Here is a 22,328-nt window from a genome sequence, read left to right as displayed (position 1 = left end):
CCTGAAGATAGACATTATAGTGTTATATAGGACATTTTATAAATACATAAGGGCCTTGCGAGCACTCTCTTTTCTTTCTGTCTCCTTTCATCTCTCTTGAGGGCACAGTGACATTTTCATGAGTTAATTTTATTTAGAGTCATTTTATGGTTTTAAAAAACCTAGCATGCGCTGAGAAATCTAGAGCAAATTCATAAAACAAGTGACACATCAGTGAGAATCCTTCATGGAGCTAAATTACTACTCTGACATGCAAGAATGTATTCCTGTTATTTTGGTCTTTGGAGAGGGAGGTAGGAGACAGGTCAATTAAATAATCCTGGAGTGATCTCAGAACTCCAGAGTTGTTTCAGAAGACTTGTAGAGTGTCAGTATTATCCAAAGATTATTAAGAAGATACATTAGGCTCTAGAGATTTTAGGAGAAATTGTAGGCTCATAAAATTATGTTCAAGATGATCACCTGGTAGTTTCTATAAGATCCATGAATAGAGCTGACCCAGCTGAATGTGGCATGAGAGTCATTACTCAAAATACATGCCTTTGTATCAAATAGTCAGAGAGGCTTCAGTGCTTTTCGTCACAGAATTATAGGCTCTTGTCCACACAGTGTAGGCAATGGGTTTCCTCACAGCAGGTGTGCACATCATCCTCCACGGGACACTTGAGTCAGCCGTCTCCTCCGTCCCTAAGGCACAGTGAGCAGAGAAGCCCTCACCTTGGTGAGAAAGATTTACAAGGGATAATGAGTCCTATGGTCTCTTTGCTCTTTTTCTCTCTATCTCTCTCTCTTTCTCTGGGGGAGAGGGGTTAGAACATAAAACAAAAACCTAAATAAGAAGCAAATAATCCACTGCAACCACTGTCTTGTCACCTTTTCCATATCAATGTTTCTTTATTTTTTTATGCCACCATGTTTCCTCACAAATGCATCAAATGAAATAAAATGGTACTTCTGCTCTTTCCTTGCTGCATCCTCTCTAGAGTTACCCATTCCACTTGCTTCAGATCTTCCTTCTAGAATAACCTGTTCAAGTCAGTTTTGATCTTGATGCTTGAGCTCCAATTTGTGATGGTGTAAAATCACAGGCCCCCAAATTATTTCTCAGTCTTCCAATTGAGACGTAAACATCCCCTCACTCTAAATCTGGGCTCTGAGAGTGCTTGAAAAATAGATACTGTGCCAGTTTGGGGGCCCAGGCCTTGAAAAGGGGCGATTTCACTTTCTATGAGATGTGCCATAAGGAAGCCGGAGCCACCTTTGGGGAGGAAATGCAGCTCCTGGCTCACAGTCCCAATTGAGCTGCCTGATATCAGCCAGAACCTCCTTACCAGCCACGCGAGACAGTCACCCTGACAGGGACCCACGTAATGCTGTGAGCAGCAGAAATAAGCCATCCCTGACAAGGCCTGCTTCACTTGCTGATATATGAACAAAATAATAATCGTTTTTATTTGATGCCATAAGGTTGTGGGTAGTTTGTTGCAAAGCAAAATATAAATGAAATGCGTTCTCACCTGTGAAGTCCCTAACTTGACACTATCACAAAATCCTTGTCAAATGTTCCTATTCCATCTTTTTCCAACCTAACAAGTTTTCTCTCCCAAATCCTCAATTCAGGCAGTTATAATAACTGGTCTGCCTTCAAACTTGGCTCTTAACTTCACTCATTTTCTCTCTCCTCACTCTTGCCCAATGGCTAATCAATATTCAACTCCAATATCCTCCTGCTCAAAGCTTCTCTGATTTCAACGTTTTTTCTTCTCATTACTATTTTAATCACCCAAGTAGTCTTCTTTCCACTTGGACCAGCACTGTGAGATATAAGTACTTCTGGCCTTTCCCTCCTAGATTGCTCCTTCAGCCTGCTGAAGAGTCACCTTCCAAAAACACTGCTTAACACTGTGCAAAGCTTCCCACCAGCTCACCTATTAAGGTCTGGACTTGTTAGCTTGACCTTCTACAGTCCACCTCCAGTCATTTTTCTTCCACCATATTCTCCCTCTGTGTTCATTGACTTTTCTCCAAAACCCCATCTTCTTTCTCCGCCATGGAGTCCACGTCGCTCTAGCATACCTTTGTCAAATAGTCCTTTTTTCCGCCTTTCTCCAGGGATGTATGTTCCATCTTTTTTGCAACTGCTTAATCTGGCTTTCATAGCATGAGAGTATTGCTAAATAACATGTAAGGAAATGAGAGTGGCTATGTTCCAACAAAACTTTATAAAGTAAAAAACAGTGTGGCTAGATTGGGTCTCTAGGCAATAGCTTGACAAGTCCTGATCTACAATTCTGAAATGGTGCTAGATACTATGTTTCTAATCATTTCAAAATTTTGCTCTAGGCAAAAACATAGGAACATAAATTCATTGGAACCAGAATATATACATTTGTTGTTATCAGCAATAGTCAGCCATACTAAATATGACAATTAATTGAGATCAAGTGCGCTATGATAAACTTTTTGCCCCAAATCTTACTGAATAAAATAGTCCAGTGTTATCTTTGGATAAAAGAATCCTTCAAGTTATTACTCTAAACTTAAACACAAGTTAACTTCATACACAATATATTCCAATAAGAACTGGGTGAATATTTTATATTGGATAAAAATTACTTTTAAATTTAAAAATTGAAATTTGTAGTATTTAAAATTAAAATTTGCAGATTTAAATTTTAAATTTAAAAATATAGAATAGACCTTATTAAGGTTGTTTGGACTGAATGACAAGTCTGTATTTAATGAAACCACATTCAACCATTGTTGCTCAATAATTCTGGTACAAGAGTAGGCTTATGATAAAAAAGAGTGCATCACTTGAAGTGAAATATACATAATAAACACACAAGAAAGTAAAGGATAAAGGAAAAGTACTAAACTTTACACAAAAGTCAGTGGAAACAGCTTCCTTATTACTCCTTAAAATATTGTTTGGTACTTTATCATTTTCCTCACTCCTAAAGTACAAGCAACTCATTATGTAGTAGTTTAGAACTGCAGCTAACTTAGTAATATATAAATGCTATCATCAAGTTGCATTAGAATACATTTTTCTAGAAATGCAACTGTAATCATACATATATGCTCTCTAGATGGTTGTTAATTTTAGGAGTACAGATTGTGTGATTTTTCTTCTAGGTTAGTAGTTCTCAGATAGCTGTGCTCATGAATTTTCATGTCATCACTCAATTTATCCAGTATAATAACTTATATTACAACTAAAATGCTATTTCTTCTAGTTATTGCACTATAACAATTCATTTAAATTATTTCACTTGTAAGAGTATTGTATTCTTTGTTCCAAATATACCAGGCACTGATTGCTTCATTTTTTTGTTGTTGTTATTTACTTATTTTTGAAAGTGGGGGACAGAGAGAAAGACAGAACACCAAGCAGCCTCTGGACTGTCAGTGCAGAGCCCAGTGCAGGGCTTGAACCCACAAACTGTGAGATCATGGCCTGAGCCCAAATCAAGAGTCAGATGCTTAACCTAATAAGCCACCCAGGTGTCCCCGCATTGACTATTTCTTTTTTTTTTTCTTACTTTAAAAAAAATTTTAATAGTTTATTGTCAACTTAGTTTCCATATAACACCCAGTGCCCTTCCCCACAAGTGCCCTCCTCCATTACCACCACCTCCTTTCCCCCTCCCCCTCCCCCTTCAACCCTAAGTTCCTTTTCAGTATTCAATAGTCTTTCATGTTTTGCGTCCCTCTCTCTCCCCAACTCTCTTTCCCCCTTCCCCTCCCCATGGTCCTCCATTAGGTTTCTCCTGTTCTCCTGTTAGAAAAGCAAATATTATATCCACTCAAATGTTACTAATTTATAAATCAATCATAACACAATGGAAGGAACAGAAGACCGTGTGAGAAGATGAGACTTCAAACCTCAAGTCTGACACTTATTAGCTATGATGTTGATCAAGTCATAACTTACCTGAACTTCTGTCTTATCATCTGGAAAATATAGGAGGAACACTTATTCTATCTACTTCTCATTACATTGTAAGGATCTCATCAGATAATGTGAACAATCTGCATGCTGAAAATGCTATGCAAATGTGAGTTATTGTCATTGTTTCTCCAGTCTTTCTTTGAGAATAGGAAAGCCATTTGCTAAATTGACAATTTAACCACTCAGGAAGTAAATAACTGCTTTATCACATCCATAAACAATAACATGTAACCGGTCAGCTGTGCTCAAAGGCCAGGATCTCCATATATTAGAACAAATACATGTTCTGTATGTTAAGACAAATGCACAAACTCAATATATATTACCCAGATACACCTTAGGTCTCAAGAGCTTTGCTCAACTCATACATGTCAATTTTATCCTTGAAATATTCGTTTATACCTAGTACTCATCTGGCTACAATGAAATTATCAAATCAATGCTGGATTTTCATGAGAGATAGAAATTCCTTTCTGGTTTGTTTCTTTGCTTCAGTAGATTTTCTTTTCTTTTCTTTTTTTAAATTTTTTTTTTTTAAATTTAGTTTTGAGAGACAGAGAGGGAGAGCATGAGCAGGGGAGGGTCAGAGAGAGAAGGAGATACAGAACCTGAAGCAGGCTCCAGGCTCTGAGCTAGCTGTCAGCACAGAGCCTGACTCGGGGCTCGAGCCCATGAACTGTGAAATCATGACCTGAGCTGAAGCCGGACACCCAAGTGACTGAGCCACCCAGGCGCCCCTGCTTCAGTAGATTTTCATGGAGCACTTTGATATACAGAAGGGAAAAAGTCTTCAAACCTCAATGTCCTCTAAGTTTTTTAAATCATATACCAGGCTTTATTTATATCACGGATCAAATAATTCCGAAAAGGTTTGATATTCAATCGAGTTGGGTTTTGTTTTTTGTTGTTATTGTTGTGTTTTGTTTCCTTTTAGAGATTTCCTAATTTCTGAGTAGGGCAAAGAAAGTGGTGGAAAGTCTTCACGAGAGTATTTTTTACTTTTTTGAATACTGAAAAGGCTTAGGGCTTCAAGTTCATCCTTGGTTTAGCTGGATTCTCTGAGGTTTGTGAGTGTGGCTTCCAGATAGCAAAGGAAGTGTAGGAAAGAGGTAGGAGACACTGGGATGCCCCTGACTTGCCCTCTGGCCCATGTTGAAAGAGTCCTCTTTCCAGGCTTTTCTTTTCTCTGGCCTTGTGGGGAGCAGGTTGACATATAACTGTCTGTGTGCATGTGTATGTGAGAAAGATGCCAAATATAAGCCATTTGAATGGGTGTCTCACAGGGTCTTTTCTTCGCCAGTGAAGTTAATAGGTTAACTAAAATCCCAGATCAGGAGTAGTTTAAATTGTATGGGTATAAAATCTCTATTTTGCCCAATCTGGGGTATATTAGAAAAATTTCTAAAAGGTGCCCTAGGAAACCAAGATGCAGGTTATTACCCCATGTGACAGCCTGCAGATCAGCTCCAAATAGTTATAAACTCATGCTGTTAAGTAGTAAGGCATCTGCTGCTACAGTACTGGCTTTTTAAAGGAGTGTTGATACGTTTCAGATAAAATCATGTATGTTGTACACAAAAAAATCTCTGAGGTTTTATCCTTAACATATTACAAAGTGGACAATTTCTCCCAATTCATTGCTGAGTTCTAGGCACTCTGTGAGAAAATCACACTCGGCAATAAATTATGATTTGATCTTTTTTTCAGAAGTACATTTTATTTATCAGTCCTTACCCTCTTCTGAGGATGTAATGAACCATTTAACACTCTAAATATAGCACAACTGATAGAAATACCAAGGAACATTAAAAATATTTATGTGGTAGCACACAGCTTAAAATAGCAAATACTTAGTTTAAAAATCCTTTATTTTCCCATTATGAAATGTCCATGCACAATAAAATTGGGTCAGAGTATTTTTAGGTTAGACAGCAGCTCAGTTTCCCTCCCAACTGGCTCTGTCTTTAGTAATAGGACTCCTCCTGCATTTTTGTCAGATACCATGCATTCTATTTTACACAGATTTCCTCTTTCCCTAAGTTTTATTTTAGTTCCTCCATTCTCCATCACTGCTATGCTCTTGTAGTCTCTGAATCTGGCCTTATATTCTTCTAACAATGCCTCATGATTCTGAGGAAGAGCAAATAAATAAATAAATAAATAAATAAATAAATAAATAAAATGAAAGTTTGTAGATTTATTTTAATCCTATGGTTTTGTTTAGGATTGTCATTTTGGAAAAACGGTCTTCAAGCATATTTAAATTGTGAGAAAATTTCATGTAACTCTACTTGAACTTTCTTTCATAAGACTAGTCTAGTCAGATGTTTTCTACCCAAATCGTTTATGTATAGTATTTAACCTCAACATCGTCAAATGCATTTCAGCTTGAGCCTCTATTTTCCTCACTATTCCTACTAGATTTATTGATTGCCTTAAGTGGTTTAGTACCTACTGTTATCAAAGATTTTCTTTTAAAGTGGCACTAACTTCCAGATTTAAAAAAAAAAAAGCTTATCTTTTCTTTTCAATTTTCCAGATGTTACAGTCACTACAGTGATAATGTTAGCAATCTGGTATTAAGGTTTAAAAATCTCATCTTGTGATGTAATAGATAGGGACTTTTAGAAAGACTCCATTATCCCCCCCTGAGAAAATAAATTGACATGCGAGGCCCATCCCCGGTGCTTTTGGTCTACCTCACAAAACTGTTATCTCTTTCATTTCAACTAGATAGTAACAAAATTTTCAAAGAACAGTTTTGTTGATTTTCCCAATTCTCTTAAACTTTGCAATATTAAATCACTGTCCCATTTGCATATGAATACCTTGCAACAGTATTTCTTTCTAAAGATACTGTGGTAGCTATCAGCCCTGGGAATTAATCCAAGGAACAGCCTCTGAAGATGGCCTTCTTTGGTATCTAATCAAAGCATCAATGCCATGACAGCAGACCCGCTGGGAATCCTGTCACATGTCATTTCTGTGAGCACATTGGAGAAGGGAGTCAACGGATGGCGGTTTCAGACAACCACTTTCTCTGCTTTTTTCCCTGGGTTGCCACAATGATTTCGTAATGGGAATATACACTGGTTAATAAGTATTTACACTGAATGTATGATGCAATTTAATTTCACCCTAAGGTTACTGGGGGCCATTTTCTCAAAAGACTGTTTGGAGTTATATTTTGTAGCTTTACAAACCAGTATTGTCTAAAAACAGGTTTCTATTCATGCTTATCACACTCGCCCATACCATGCCCTCCCTCCCCCATGTCTTTCCAGTTTGTTCTTCTGATAAGCTTCAACAAATGACATTTCCTGTAAACCCAGGTGATATACTGGCTTTGAGCACAAGACTTTCAACACATTCTACGGAGCTTCTCATCTTAGCTTCAGAGTTTACAAAATGGCTCACAGCCAATTGTTCTTCCCAGTGCCAAGAAGATACTCTGAACTCTCACTGAACACACACAAGGTGACATCCCTGGGTAAAAATTCCACGCATAAGATGGTTACATTGACCCAGTTGTTAGAGTACGGCGTAAGTGCACGAAGGGACCAAATTCATTTGGAACAATTCATAGGAACCAAATTCATAGGAACAGATCTATACATACATAACAATCTGGGGACTCTATGACACAGGAAGGAAATGCACAAGAAGGTAGAGAAGAGCAGATGCTAGAGTAAATCAGAAAGTTTCACTAACGTCATTCTTAAGCAGGGCTTTGGGCCCTAAACAGTATGTGGGCTGGCAGGATACATAAGTGGAAATCATTTCAATTGATTGGACAAATAAAGTCCAAGAAGCAAAGTTTCAAAAATGGTGCCAATAGTTGGGCAGAAGAAAGTACATTATACAAAAATAAAAACAAAACCTAAAGCCCTTGACCTGAACAGAGGTTTTCTTTTGAACAGCTTCAGAAAATAAAAATCATTTGAATATGTAAAAATTTTAGAGAGTCTTTCAAACCAGATAGAGTTGTTGAAAGCAGGGGGTATATTGATGTGCAGGGATATAATGTAAATGCAATACAAAAATCTGAGAAATGTATATAAAAAACAAACAGTGACTAATTTACTAATCACCCTGGGATTGTTTATCTTTTAAATTTGGAGATTAGATAAAATAACACCAAGTTCCCTCCCAGCTCCAACTTTTATGGAGTTCCTTAACCAAAGAAACTCTGTAATACAGAGAGATAATCTATAATGAGTGTGGAGAAAAAGATCCATTTCTTCCAAGTGAGAAACTCAGGAAAAGCTTAATGAGAACTGAGGCACAGTGAATAGGATTTTAAAGTATGAGAGCAATTTGGAAAAGTGAAATGGAAAATAAGGGCATTCAACACTTAGAAACAGTGAAACTTTGATAAGTAAGATTTTCATTTGTCCTCCATTCTAGAAAATCATCTTCTAGTCATATGTATTAGCAAATGGATTTGAACATCTTATTTCCTGGGAACTGAAATTTGTAGGACATCTTCCTAGATAAGAAAGTCAGAGGTAAGAAAGGATAAGCACAAATAATTGAGGGTTGAAGATACATATATTTTAAGGGCCCAAACTTTTAATCAGCAAGGTAGAGACCAAGAAGTGGTGGAAATAATTGAATGGCTGGCATGTGTCTCTCTCTGTCTTAGGTGCTTAACTTATCTTACTTCATTCAATAATCAAGGCCAATGATAAATGTTTTCCAGATTTCCTGTCTTGATCCCTTACACTAAAAACAAGCAAACAAATCCTTCTTACAAAAAAATATAAGTTAAGAATATCAGTCAGAACAGCTCCTGTTAGTTACATTTTATCTGTAAAGGTATCACAGGATTCAGGTGATCTGGAAAAGCTACATTTGTCCACTGCAGACAGGAAAACCCCAAATGCACAGATGTGCTGTATTGCTCCTAATGGTAAACCAGGCAAAGAAAGAGCTGTTTGTACATAGAAAATCTGGTGCTTTCAATGTGAGTAGTATTGAGTTGATGGCAATAGCTGCAGTGTAAGTAAATTGACCCAAAATGTTCTCTAAAAAACCTACTTACAGACATGTGTCACCCGCTCATACTCTGGTATTGCTCTGTAACTAGAAAATCCCATTTTGTGAAGTTTTAATGCTCTTCTGCTGGTATAAAGGGCTCAGGGTTGTGACACTGATATCATTTTCACACTATCTCCTCACTCTAAGGTACTTTCTGACTTTATGTAGCATCCTCAGTTATTTGCAAGAACATTTCTCAAAATGAAACCAACCAATGCTACCACTTTTTGGGCCCCTTTCCTTGGCAATTATAATGATGTACATGTTTTATAAAGATGGATGCCCTTTATTCTTGTTATTTATCATATCCATGCCTTAGTTCTCCAACTAGATTACTAGTTTCTTTCTCTCACAGCACTTACATTGGATCTTATATATGATACTCTGTGGGAAAACATGGTACTCAGTAATTGTTGGTTTCATTATAAAGTAGAATCACAGAATTTTTAGACCAAATGGGATATGGAGCTTATGTTGTCCAGACACCTTACATTACAGCTCAAGAAATGGGGACAGGCTCAGAGAGATGAAGATAATTTGATCAAGGTGTGTCAGTTCGTTGACAACAAGAACTTTGCTTCTCACATTTCTCATCCATTTAATAAATATTTACTACGCACCTTCTAAGTGGCATGAATGACACAAGCAAAAAGAATTACCAATGCCCCTACCTTCATAGTCTGTCTAATGTACAGAAATAGAGAAGAAATGGGAAATATAATGTGACATGCATAGCATTACAGCAAGGACACTAGACCAACATCGATCCTAGGCTCAGAACAAACAAGGCTTTCTAGAGAAAACTATGTGTCCTGCGAGAACAGAGGAATGAGTGAACAAAGGGAAGGTTAGGGTACAGAGGCAGCCCCCAAGAAAGGAAGGGGGCATGGGGCGCCTGGGTGGCTCAGTCGGTTGAGTGTCCAGCTTAGGTCATGATCTCATGGTTCGTGGGTTCGAGCCCCACATCAGGCTCTGTGCTGACCGCTAGCTCAGAGCCTGGAGCCTGTTTCAGATTCTGTGTCTCCCTCTCTCTCTCTCTGACCCTCCCCTGCTCACGCTGTCTCTCTCTCTCACTCTCTCTCTCTCTCTCTCTCTCTCTGTCTCTCTCAAAAATAAATAAAACATTTTAAAAAATAAAATAAATTAAAAAATAAAAAAAAAAAAAAAGAAAGGAAGGAGGCAGCCTGGGAGAGCATTAGGAAGAGAAAAGACTTGACATGTAGGTGGAGGCAGATTATAAATGACCTTGACCTTACTAAGGTTTCCATTTCTATTCCAAAATCCATTAGCAGTTTTTAAGTAGGAAGGATACTTCATCAAAATTGCCCTTTAGAAAGATAATTCTTGTTGTGATATAGGAAATGAATAGAAATGGGATGGAGGGCACTAAGGCAGAAGACCAAAACACCAGCCAGAAGACTATTGTAATAATCCACTCAAAAGACAGTGAATGCTTTGATTTCAACGTGAAAAAGGAATGACGTTCCTCTAAATATGTTGAAAGGAGGCCTTACTCATTGCATCCATATTACCAGGATGGGATGAAAAAAAAAATGTGTTTATCTTTGAAGTGCAAATAAACCTTGGCAAGGAAGAATTTCATTTTGTGGCAAAGGAGCCTATGAATCTTAATTATTGAAATGGTGCACTGTATGCCACGGATGGGGCACAACTGTTTCAGTTCTGAAGACGTCAGTTCTGAACTGGATGGATAATGTTTGTAATACCAGTGCAGATTTTCCAGCTACGGATGGCCATGACTTAATTTAGAATGGGAAAGAATTTTAAAATAAGCATTCTTGAAACCCCCAATACTGGAATAGTCTATTTACTTGAAGAGTCCCTCTTCAATTGAAGAAGCAAGCGCCAGAACACCATCCAAGCTCCTGATTCCTCTGCCAATTCTGCCTAGTTGTCGCAGTGCAGTCGCTCCATGCCAACCTAATTTTTAAAATTATGATGAGGTCTGAACACTGGAAATCCAGAGGGGGAAAAATAAAATCAAACAATGTGATTGCATTTTAGTTCAAAGTCGTTCATTACCTAGGCAAGACAAGACAATTAAAATCTTTACAAAAAAAAAAAGAGAGAGAGAAAAACTATGCATTTATACAGAAGAAAATTTTAAGTTTCGCTTCTAAAAGAAACCAATACCAAATTTTATTCCAGGCCATAATACATTATGCCAATAAATTCTGGGAAAAAAACAGTATATGTCTAAAAATAGAGGGAATATGAAGTATCATACATAGCAATAGTTGCCTTAAAGGAGCATACCCAAACTTGGTATTTTATGCAAGTTATGAAAAATGAAGAATATATAGATATTTATATTCATTTTATGGATGTTGATTCTTTCTTTTAATATATTTCTTGTTTGGCAAGTTTTATTTTCCCCCCTCAATTAATTCTAGAAATCCTTATCAATAAAATGAAGAGGTGATCCACTTACAAAGGAAAAATAACATTTTCCTTTGAATGAATAGGAAAGACTATCTGCATATAGTCACTGGGTTTTGTTGTGAGATTTTCAAACAACTGCTTTCTCTCTGCCTTCCCACATTTATACTCCCTTTTCTACATTGAGACCCCAACCCCTCTGCCCTGAGCTCCAGGGTTCCAGACACACCCAGCATGTTCAGGCTACTTTTCTGTTGTTTGTGTTATTTTTCTGAATGAAATGGTGCCTTCCATCTGGAAAAATCTTAGTCATCATCAAGATAGATTAAAAATTAATCTAAATTGTAAATTGTAAACTTTCCTGACCTCACCAAGAAGAATCATTATTTTTTTTATGTTTCCATCAACCTTCCCGGTTATTTAGATTTACAAGGCTCCTAGATAGATAAATGCAAAATACCATGTTTTACTTTGCCATATATTTTTATATTCTCCAATATACTGTTACAGGATTTTGAGGAAATAGATGATATATAAAGAATAGAGATATAGATATGTAATATATAATAACATTGATATATGTTATATACACATATAAACTCATTTAATTCATAATAGGTGATTATTGATTACCATGATGTGCCATTTCCATACTGTTTGTACTATAACCTGCTACTGAAAAAATAGGTGATGATTGAGTAAAGTAGATGAATTAACATAGTGCTAGTAGTATTAAAATGATATCAAGATTTTACATGCCTAATAGCTAAACATATCAAATTCACAGGATTTTTTTCTCTGCATAGATCTTATATTTAAGAATAATTTCCAAATGCATCGATTTACTAAAGCCTACCCGATTATTTTATAGAAGGAAAAATATGTTGAAAAGCAACTTTTCCATTAACTAATCTACTAAGCACTCACTGACAATCAGCAGGGCACTGAGCAAGGCAAAGCACTGGGAATGCAAACAGGAATAAGAGAGTTGTTGGCGTGTGGAGTAGACAGGAACAAGAACAGATAATCCTGCACCCAGGATCTGACCTTAAAACAAACGTTAAGTACGAGGTATAATGAGAGTGCCAGGGTGATAAATGCCAAATGCCACCTGAGAAAGTTCCAGTGTGGGATTCACCAGGAAAATGGGATGAGAAGGGCTTGGCAGGAAGAGGGAGCCTTGGACACAGGCTGAGAGACTTGACAATCAAGGCTTATTCGGGAACCTGCCTGAGGTTAAGGACGGCTGAAGCATAAGGTCCAAGTGGGAGGAAATCAGGACTTAGGGTTGGAAAAGGTGACAGAGGCCAGATCTCCAGAGGCTCCTCTTCTAGGAAAGCTCTTTGGACTGTGTCCTGTGGGTCAGAAATGGAGCCTGAGACAGGGAGCAGAGTCCAGAGGTGGGGCCAGGATTAGGAGCTGAGGGACAGATCCCATCAGTATTTCTCTGCCATCTCACTCACATCTCTGGACACACTCTAATTCCCTGCGTAATTCAAAAGTCCACATGTTATGCCATTTTAAAGATTGATCGGAATGCATAGGATTGAAAGGCTAACACTCCATTTGAGGATTTACTTTTTTATTTACGTCACCACATACATTGAATGCTGATCATGAAAAGGAGTCCATTTTAAGAAGTTTGTAGGGTTGTCAAAGATGTACGAAGGACAGCACCATCCTCTGCAAGCTCTTACACCTTACACTGATGTAGAATGGAGAAATATATATACACATAATTTGCTATATATAAAATCAAAATATAAGGCATGTCAGGATAGGTGTTACAGCACAGTTACAATTGATATGAGACAGCAGCCAGCAGAGAAATCTTGTTAAGTACCACTCCATATCCTGAATAAACATTTGGAATTTGAATAAATAACCCTGGGCTTCTAGAGCAGATGCAGAGAGAAGTTCTGAAGCAATTGCTAAATCTGAATTCTTCCTTGGGTATTGTGTTATACGGGGTCAGGGAAATAATATGTTTTCTCCCCATACATAAAACCTTCACAAATATTCTTATGAACTGATAAAATCAGACAGGCTTTTGCTATCATGAAATATTTATATTTGCATATTATCTGCACTTCTTGGATTTTTAAATAATCTTAAGATAACCTAAGGAAAGTAAATGGTAAACCACATGCAATTCATTTATAAAAGTCTCACATATTGCTTATAGAAATGATACTCAATATTTGGAATGTAATTCAATATTCAATGTTAATGTTATCAACAGAGGAAAAAAATAGAAATTTAAAAACAGAGAAACCCAAAAGATCCTAACTTTTATATTTTCCATTTTGGCATGTAATTTTTCAAATCTTACAATTCTTTAATACAGCTATTTATATTCTGTTTCCTACCTAAATTTAACTATGCTTTTCCCATGAGAGGCTCAGGATGTTGACCTATAAAACAAAAAGAAATTCCTAAATATATAGTATTAAAATGAGAGAGATTCATGATGCACCGGGCCATTATTCAGGCTGAAAATAAAATGGTTTTCTTTAAGAGGAAAAAAAAAACTTTTTTAAAGATATTATGTTCTGGGTTCTGCCTGCTGTCTTTCCTCCCTCAATCCCTCAAGAGTTCAACTAAGTTCCAGGGTTTGGAATCAATCTCATCCATTGGTAAAAACAGCTATTTTCAATAACCTCCAACCTACTTTTGCTCTAGTTCAGCTAGGTTGAGGCCTTACTTGCCCTCAAAATGGAAATGCCTTCCCATTCCAGAAGCCAGGGGCCATTTCACATACTTTGAGATGGGGGGTTGGGGGGCTGGGGGGGTTGCCCACCTTCCTACCAACTCCTTACTCTCTGAGGAATTAAATCTTGCTTCTGATCTCCAGTCCCATGCCTGAGACCCTGCTCCAGAGATACAGATTCCTCCCTCAGATGTTTCTCAGACCTGCCTGTCTGGATCTCTCCACACCATCTGGCCCAGGATTCCCCATCACTACGCTCTGACCATCTTCCTAGATGCTCTCATCTGTCCTGGGAGCTCTGACACCAACCACTTTTCTTCCCTCCCTCTCACTGCCAATGCCAATACCAAATTTCTCTGAGCCCTGTGATTCTGAAAAAAAGTGAAAATTAAAAAAAAAAATCCTCCTATCCTTTGTGTTCTGAGAAATGGCTCCCTGCGAAAACAAATAAACAAAAACAAACAAACATCCTTCCAGATATAACTTAGATAACATGGTTAGCCTTGTTCACCTGCATCAAGGCCACGCACATACCCTGCAAAATATTGATTCTTGCGCCATGGATCAGCTCTCCATCAAAACAAAATGCTTGTTAACCAAACGTTAGCTAAGATTCTCTCCCTCCCAGAACCCACTAAACTTGGGGCCCCTCTCCGTGTGAGCCAGCAGACAACCTTCCCTGACGGCCGCTCTGGAAAGGAAGCTTGTCCTCCAAGTAGGGCACCCACCACCTCATTCCTTCAAGGCTTGCTTGCTTCTCTCTAAAAGAAAATCCCTTTTGGCCTAATCCTTGAGACCCTAGAAGACCTCTTGTTGGAGCAGCCCCTCTACTGCCATAGCCCTTCCCCCATTCTGCCATAATCCTTTTGAAGAAAATCTTGCCTTCTTAAGTCCAAACTTTTTTTTTTTCATCTAAATTCCACTGTATCTTAATAGTGTAGCATTGGTGTCAGGAATGGAACCCAGTGATTCATCCCCCACATATAATACCCTGTGCTCATCCCAACAAGTGCCCTCCTTAATGCCCCTTGCCCATTTAGCCCATCCCACCGCCCAACACCCCTCCAGCAACCCTCAGCTTGTTCTCTGTATTTAAAAGTCTCTTATGGTTTGTTTCCCAATCTGCTTTTATATTATTTTTGCTTCCCTTATGTTCATCTGTTTTGTATCTTAAATTCCACATATACGTGAAATCACATAGTCTCTTTCTCTGACTTATTTCACTTGGCATAATACACTCTAGTTCCATCCACATTGTTGCAAATGGCAAGGTTTCATTCTTTTTGGTTGCTAAGTAGTATTCCAGAGTGTACGGGAGTGTGTGTGGTACATAGACCACATCATTACCCATTCATCAGTCAGACGTTTTTTCTTCAACACAGGCCCGTGAGCTTTCTGCCTGCATAACTCAAGCAACTGGACTTCTTCCTCTTGCCTAGAACAGGTCTCATCTCCCCCTCCTACATTTAGGCCTTCTTCCTGACCACACCCAACTGCAAGTCCCGGGACCCTTCCACCCTGTGTTGCAGAGCTTTTGCAACACAAATATGCATTGGTTTGCTGATCTTAAAATTCATTTAATTCATAACATCTTTTAGTATTCCAAAACCTGAAAGCAACATCCTGATTGTTTTTTATCTAATATTCTTCCAAGATGCCCAAATACCATGGCCAACAAATGTCCACTCATCTCACACATCCAGAATGGAAGCCTTGAAGATCGAGAGGACTTTGTCAAATAAGGAAAGAAACAATATTATTTAAAAAGTATTTCGTCTTACTTGAGACATTTGCTTAATCACAAGCTGTGCATAAGCACAGTATCATTTAAAGGCTTTTAAGGCGTTAAGGTCATAGTACTCAATTTTGGTAAATTAGAGATGTGTTTTTTAAAAAATATTACAGTTTTTCCAAATGTTTTGTAAACACACACACACATAGATTGTCATTCTCTTTGCCGGAAGTTGCTATGCTTCAGGGCGCACAGGAAAGAAATTGAGGGGCACTGTGATGTGCATTGGCGGTGTCCTCAGACAGCCACAAGGGGGCGTGTTTTATGAGGTGGGCAAATTACACTCCCGTGCACACATTGATACATACCCATATGCATATATTTAATAATCTTAGGTTTTTACATTTTTTTAACATTTATTTATTTTTAAGAGCGAGAGAAGGGAGAGACAGAGTGCAAGCACAAGAGGGGCAGAGAGAGGGAGACACAGAATCTGAAGCAGGCTCCAGGCTCTGCACTGTCAGCACAGAGCCTGATATGGGGCTCAAACCCACCAACTTTGATACTATGACCTGATCTAAAGTCTGAGGCTTAACCAACTGAGCCACTCATGGCCCCTTGTAATCTCAGTATTTTAAAATGACACTAGTGACACATCCTGTATGACTAAGTAGGCCAAAAGCATAAGCCATTCATTCCTCTCCTAATAATCCATGAGACATATTTTGGTCAATTAGGGTATTACCTTAAGGGTATTTGAGGCCTTTCTCTACAAGGAGATTTTAGCAATTCCCCAAGGAATGTGTTGCATCTACCCCTTCACTTCTTCCTGATTTTAAAGGCCCCTGCGGTGCTGTGAACACTAAGCCGCCACAAATATGGCGCTGGAGTGGTGGCGGAGTGGCCGGGCAGCCGCTCATCATTGTAAGGGTTACAATTTAGAGTAAGTGCCTTGACCATGAGGGCCCCTGGCAGCTCAGGCTGTAGCCTCCGCACTTTGAACCAAGCTCCGCATGCCCAGAGTGCTCAAACACCTGCCTGTGCAAATCGGAAAGATTAATAAATGCATGATTACTAAGACATTGTTCCAATTCTGTAGCAAACGCGAAGCGCCAACATGTGGCATCAACAGTACACATACCCAACTACAGCTAAGCTGCACCACATTAAACCAAACAGATTTTGAAAATGTTCCTCATCTCAGCAGCTTGATATTCACCTTTGAAAAGAAATATTTACCTTCAGTTAAAAGATATCTCTGGTTAATTTATTGCAATCCCTTTCAATGTTTGTTACTTTAAAAATAAATTATATAATGTGGTTATGACAACTCTGATGAAAATACTTCCACCACTATCAAATACTGTAAATAACGGTAAGCTTTATAAGCAGGGAATACGTTTCAGAATTATGCATGCTGTCTTCTGTTTTGGGAATATTCATCACCTGGATCTACACCAAGGATCCAAATGACAAAATTATTACTAAGTCTGTCAAGTTGAAGATACTGTGTTATTACTATTTCCTAACACACTCTATTTTACAATTATTTACTGAGCACTTGCTATGTGCTAACTGTTGGGCTCAACGTGGGGTCTACTGAGATGAAGGAGCTGAGCTGCTTATGGGGTCACAACTGCGTCACCAATTCTTCCTCAAAATGTGACATGGCGTCAAGAAACCCCAAGGTTTTATATCCAAACACTTGAAAATTTATTCATAAATAAGAGCAAGGCATTAAATTATTTCTTAATGGCTTTAAATAATATCCTCAGGAAGTTCCACATATACGTACAACCAGATCAGACTCCACTTACTTGTCCGAATCAGGTAAAATCAGGACTATTTAAAGTCTTTTTCACATTTAACCAAAAGAAATCCTGGCTTCTGGGAAGCTGGTATTTGTATAGAAGCATTGCAATGTCTTTAATTTTTATTGACTAACCGAATAAATACAAATTTTCTTGCACTGAAAGCAAATTTTTCATCAATGAATGGTTTCTTCCTAGTCGAAGCACTGTTACCGAGCCTTCTAATTGTTACTGGCTCTAGTCATCACACACATCACCAAAGGCCAAACTCCTGCTTATTCCACAAAACAAGCCATGAAACTGCCATAGTGAATGGCTAAAACCATCTTAAGAAGAATAAATATAGTTTTGGTGAGGGGAAGAGGTGGAGAAGATATTTCCCAGCTTGAAAGAGCTGTTAGCCCTACATCTTTTCCATTTTTAATCTTTTCTATTTTATGACAAGACATTAACTAATACCCTTTTATGAAATGAACGGCTTGATGTTAATTACTAGGCAAATCTTTTCATATGTAATAGAGCTAAGCAATTTAACACCTTCCAGCCACTTTCTAGAACAAATATATAATCGTAATTCTTTCCATGCATTGGCGGAAGTACATAAAAGCCCCTGGAAATTGTTCATTTTGCTTACATGAAGCTGTTAACTCAGTTAATTACAAGTCATTGTCTCGCTATTATTTTTTTATACAGTTTCGTTCAACTCAGCCATAACATTTAGCGAGAACCATGCACACTTGGGTGCAGTTAAAGAAAGAAGACACTCAAGAATAATTGTAGCTGGGAGATGGCATGGCAGAGGCCCCATGGCCCTCACGCCCACAGCGCCATCATCTGTTCCCATCTTGCCTCTAGACTCTGTGCGTAGCACCTGTCTGCCTTGGCACTCTGTTCTACATCGCCCAAGAAGACATAGACCTGCACCCTCTGGCATCCTGCTACGTGATCTCCTCTCCAACCAAGTCTTCCTGTTCTTATAGCCCGCGTCACAGGCCACATGGGGATTTAATAGGGACTGACTGCAAGAATGAATGAAAACCAAATGAAGAATGTATATAGGTTTTTAAATGATCATTTTAATCCAATTATGTTAATTTAGGAGGTCGATGTGGGTTTCTTTCCCAGTGGTACCTCAGATTAACAGTCTGACCAGAATAGTCTAACAATGACTTTGTTCATAGCCTTTGTAAATATGGCATAAGTGATATATTTGAGGGGTTGTGGGGACTATTTGTTAAATAGTCACAAATGTTTGAAGCAGTCGTTAAATTGCTGATAGCTTGAAATCAATCATGGTAGATATTTACACCATGGAAATGAGGAAGTACGAACAATTGATCAGGGCCTGTTTTTCTCTTCTCTCTCTCTCTCTCTCTCTCTCTCTCTCTCTCTCTCTCTCTCTCTCTCTTTCTTTCTTTCTTTCTTTCAGAGCCTGTTTACCAGAACACTATCACAAGGAAATCCATAAAGCTCTGACACAAAATATAAGAAAAGTATTCCTGGGGCACCTGGGTGGCTCAATTGGTTGAGCATCTGACTCGATTTCAGCTCAGATCATGATCCCAATTTGTGGGATGAAGCCCCACATTGGGCCCCTCACTGAAGATGAAACCTACTTAAGATTCTCTCTCTCTCTTTCCAACTCATATTTTCTCTCTCTCTCTCTCTCTCTGCCTCTTTTTAAAAAGATGGAAAAAGAAAAAATACTCCCAATGTTCCCAACTTCGTATTAATCTACTCATATGTGCCATTCATTCACATCTTCCTTCCACACTCTTTGTAGATATGTTTTCATCAAGTCTACTTCTTTATAAATTTAATGGGTTAGCCATTTTGTAAATAACTACTTCTTTTGATAAGTCAAAAATTATTTTCTTAAAATGTCAATGAGCTTGGTCAACAAGCCATGTCCTCCCTGTCTATATACACTTTATAATTTTATAGCCTTTGGTGAAATCCCTTCTCAGCCTTGGGCTTTTCAGGTTGGAAATGCCTATTTCTTCATTTCTCAGACTCTCCACATTTTCCTGTCCTTCCTCTCAACTCTTTCAGAGAGTCTTCTCTGGACAGATTTCAGTTCAATCTTTTCCCAAATGCTGCAATCACAGCCATTTGTGGTATCTCACTTGTAGGAGAAAAAGTCTACAACTTTCCCACAGCAGCATGATGCCTTTTACTCTTTTGTCCTGATTTATGAGTCAGGCCCATTCATTGTAACAACAACAGCACCACAAAACATCAACTCCAAAATACAGATGATAAAATCAGACTATATCCACAGAGATGAAATTTTATGTGAATATATATGAGGCCATATATGAATAACCATATCCAAGAGTGGTTGAAGTTTCTATTTACTCAAACATAGAAAAGAATGTAACTAGATTCTTAACTTTAGACATAAAAAAAAGGTTCATATCAAAGTATGGAAACCTCTCAATAATGTTACTTTTCTAATATTCCAGGAAAGTTTATTTTTTCTTATTTAAAAAAAATTTTTTTACATTTATTTATTTTTGAGACACAGAGCATGAATGGGGGAGGGACAGAGAGAGAAGGAGACACAGAATTTGAAGCAGGCTCCAGGCTCTGAGCTGTCAGCACAGAGCCTGAAGTGGGGCTCAAACCCACAAACCGTGAGATCATGACCGGAGCTGAAGTCGGACCTCAACCGACTGAGCCACCCAGGTGCTCCGAAAGTTTATTTTTTCTAATAAGCCTATTCTCAGGCAGTTGTTTCGATTTTGTTATTTAACATTACCAGTGACAATAAAAGCATTCTTGAAAATTAATATCAAGAATATCCTGGGTACCTGGGTGCCTGGGTGGCTCGGTTGGTCAAGCATTCAACTTTTCATATTGGCTCAGGTCATGATCTCATAGTTTGTGGGTCTGAGCCCTTACATAGGGCTCCAGGCTATCAGTGCAGAGCCTGCTTGGGATTCTCTCTCTCCCTCTCTCTACCCCTCTGCTAGTGCTGCTGCTCTCTCTCTCTCAAAATAAAAGTAAACAATAAAAAAAAAAAAAGAATATCAGTGGTGCCTCGGTGGCTCAGTATGTTAAGTGTCTGACTTTTGATTTTGGTTCAGGTCATGATCTCACAGTATGGAGACTGAGTCCAAACTTTGCACTGACAGCCTGGAGCCTGTCTGGAATTCTCTCTCTTTCAGCCTCTCTCTCTCTCTCTGCCTCTCCACCACTCTCTTTCTCTCTCTCAAAATAAATAAAACAACTGAAAAACAATATCAGACTTGTCAGCTTATCTTTTAAGTATATGCTGATTCACATCTATAATATACTTGATTGAGGCAAATTACCGAAGGCAATTAATTATGTGTTTTGCCTTTGTAAGTCTATTTCACAAATACTGAAACATCCTTTTAAAATCAAGCCTTATTATCCGTATGTATGCTGCCTTTCCCTTCAGTGTTTAAAAAAAAGAAAAATAAAATCTTCCTGGTATCAGTTAGAAAACCTTCACTTCCATCTGTAAGGTCAGCTCATAAACATGCCCATGTTATTTAAAGAGAGCTGCATGGCAAGAATATTAGGTCCTGGTTTGTGCGTGTGTGCGTGTGTGTGTGTGTGTGTGTGTTAACTTATAATAATTCATTGATTTTAAATCTTCAAACACAAACTAATCTAAATAACATTGTCAAGACACTACCAGAAAACCTCACTTAAACTATATGTAGTAAGACATGATCATGAATAATCACAATTCCCAAGTAGAAGACCTTCCTCAACAAAGCAGTGAGAAGTCTCTATAACTGCATAGAAAATCAGGTGGGTTTTTTTCCTTTTGTTTAAATAAACACTTCCAACTTTAGGATAGACTTACTAAACACAAGCTTTGAAGAATTCTCAATCTAGCATGTGCTCTTTAGATAAAATGTGCAAGATTTAAGCAACTAATTCTACACAATATAGGGAGAGACACCAAAAAGCCCAATTCAGAGTTCCCAAGTTATTCTCTACGAAACACTTGTGCTTCAAAAAAAGGTCCAGATGATATTCTAAAAATGATACAGTGAGCAAAATTGGAAAACTCTGTGTAACAGAAAGGAAAACAAGTTATTTTAGAGCTTTTAATATATGAACACACCTTTGGATCTTGGGGCAGGGACTTTGTTCTGAACAACTTCTCTTTGTTTTGGGGAAAAATCATTTCTCAAGGAATACGGTTTTGAAATATGATCTTTGTAGAAGTTTACTATTGGTTTGCTAGCAGTTTCGCTCTTCAGCTGCTAAGTTAGAGTGACTGGGGTTCATATCTTCATTTCCAATATGCTCACCTATATCTAGCTCCCCACAGCTTGCAAGCAAAGAAAAAATTATGTGTAAATTTACTTCTTGATTTTTGACCCTTTCTAAATTGTAGATAAATTATGGTTCTCAGCATTCAATTTGCCATTGAGTGCATGTGTACCATTAAGTGGATCAATATGCTGCCCTAAAGGCATATATTCTATTTCTAATAATATTTCCCACCTAAAATATTTCTGAACACTTTCAGATAAATAAACAAGTCAGAAAAAGCAGAGTTGCTTAAATTGGATCATTTTAGCTGGTTTCGTATTTCAGTCTAGCTTTTCACTTGAAAAGAGAACCAAAAAAAGGATGTTAAATAAAAAATGACATTCCATAATTCTTCCATTCACATTTCCCTAGCACATGAAG

The sequence above is a fragment of the Suricata suricatta genome, chromosome 1, assembly GCF_006229205.1.
Source record: "Suricata suricatta isolate VVHF042 chromosome 1, meerkat_22Aug2017_6uvM2_HiC, whole genome shotgun sequence".
In the NCBI taxonomy this organism is placed as follows: Eukaryota; Metazoa; Chordata; class Mammalia; order Carnivora; family Herpestidae; genus Suricata; species Suricata suricatta.
The sequence above is the reverse complement of the archived record's forward strand: the minus strand, read 5'-3'. Positions refer to the sequence as shown.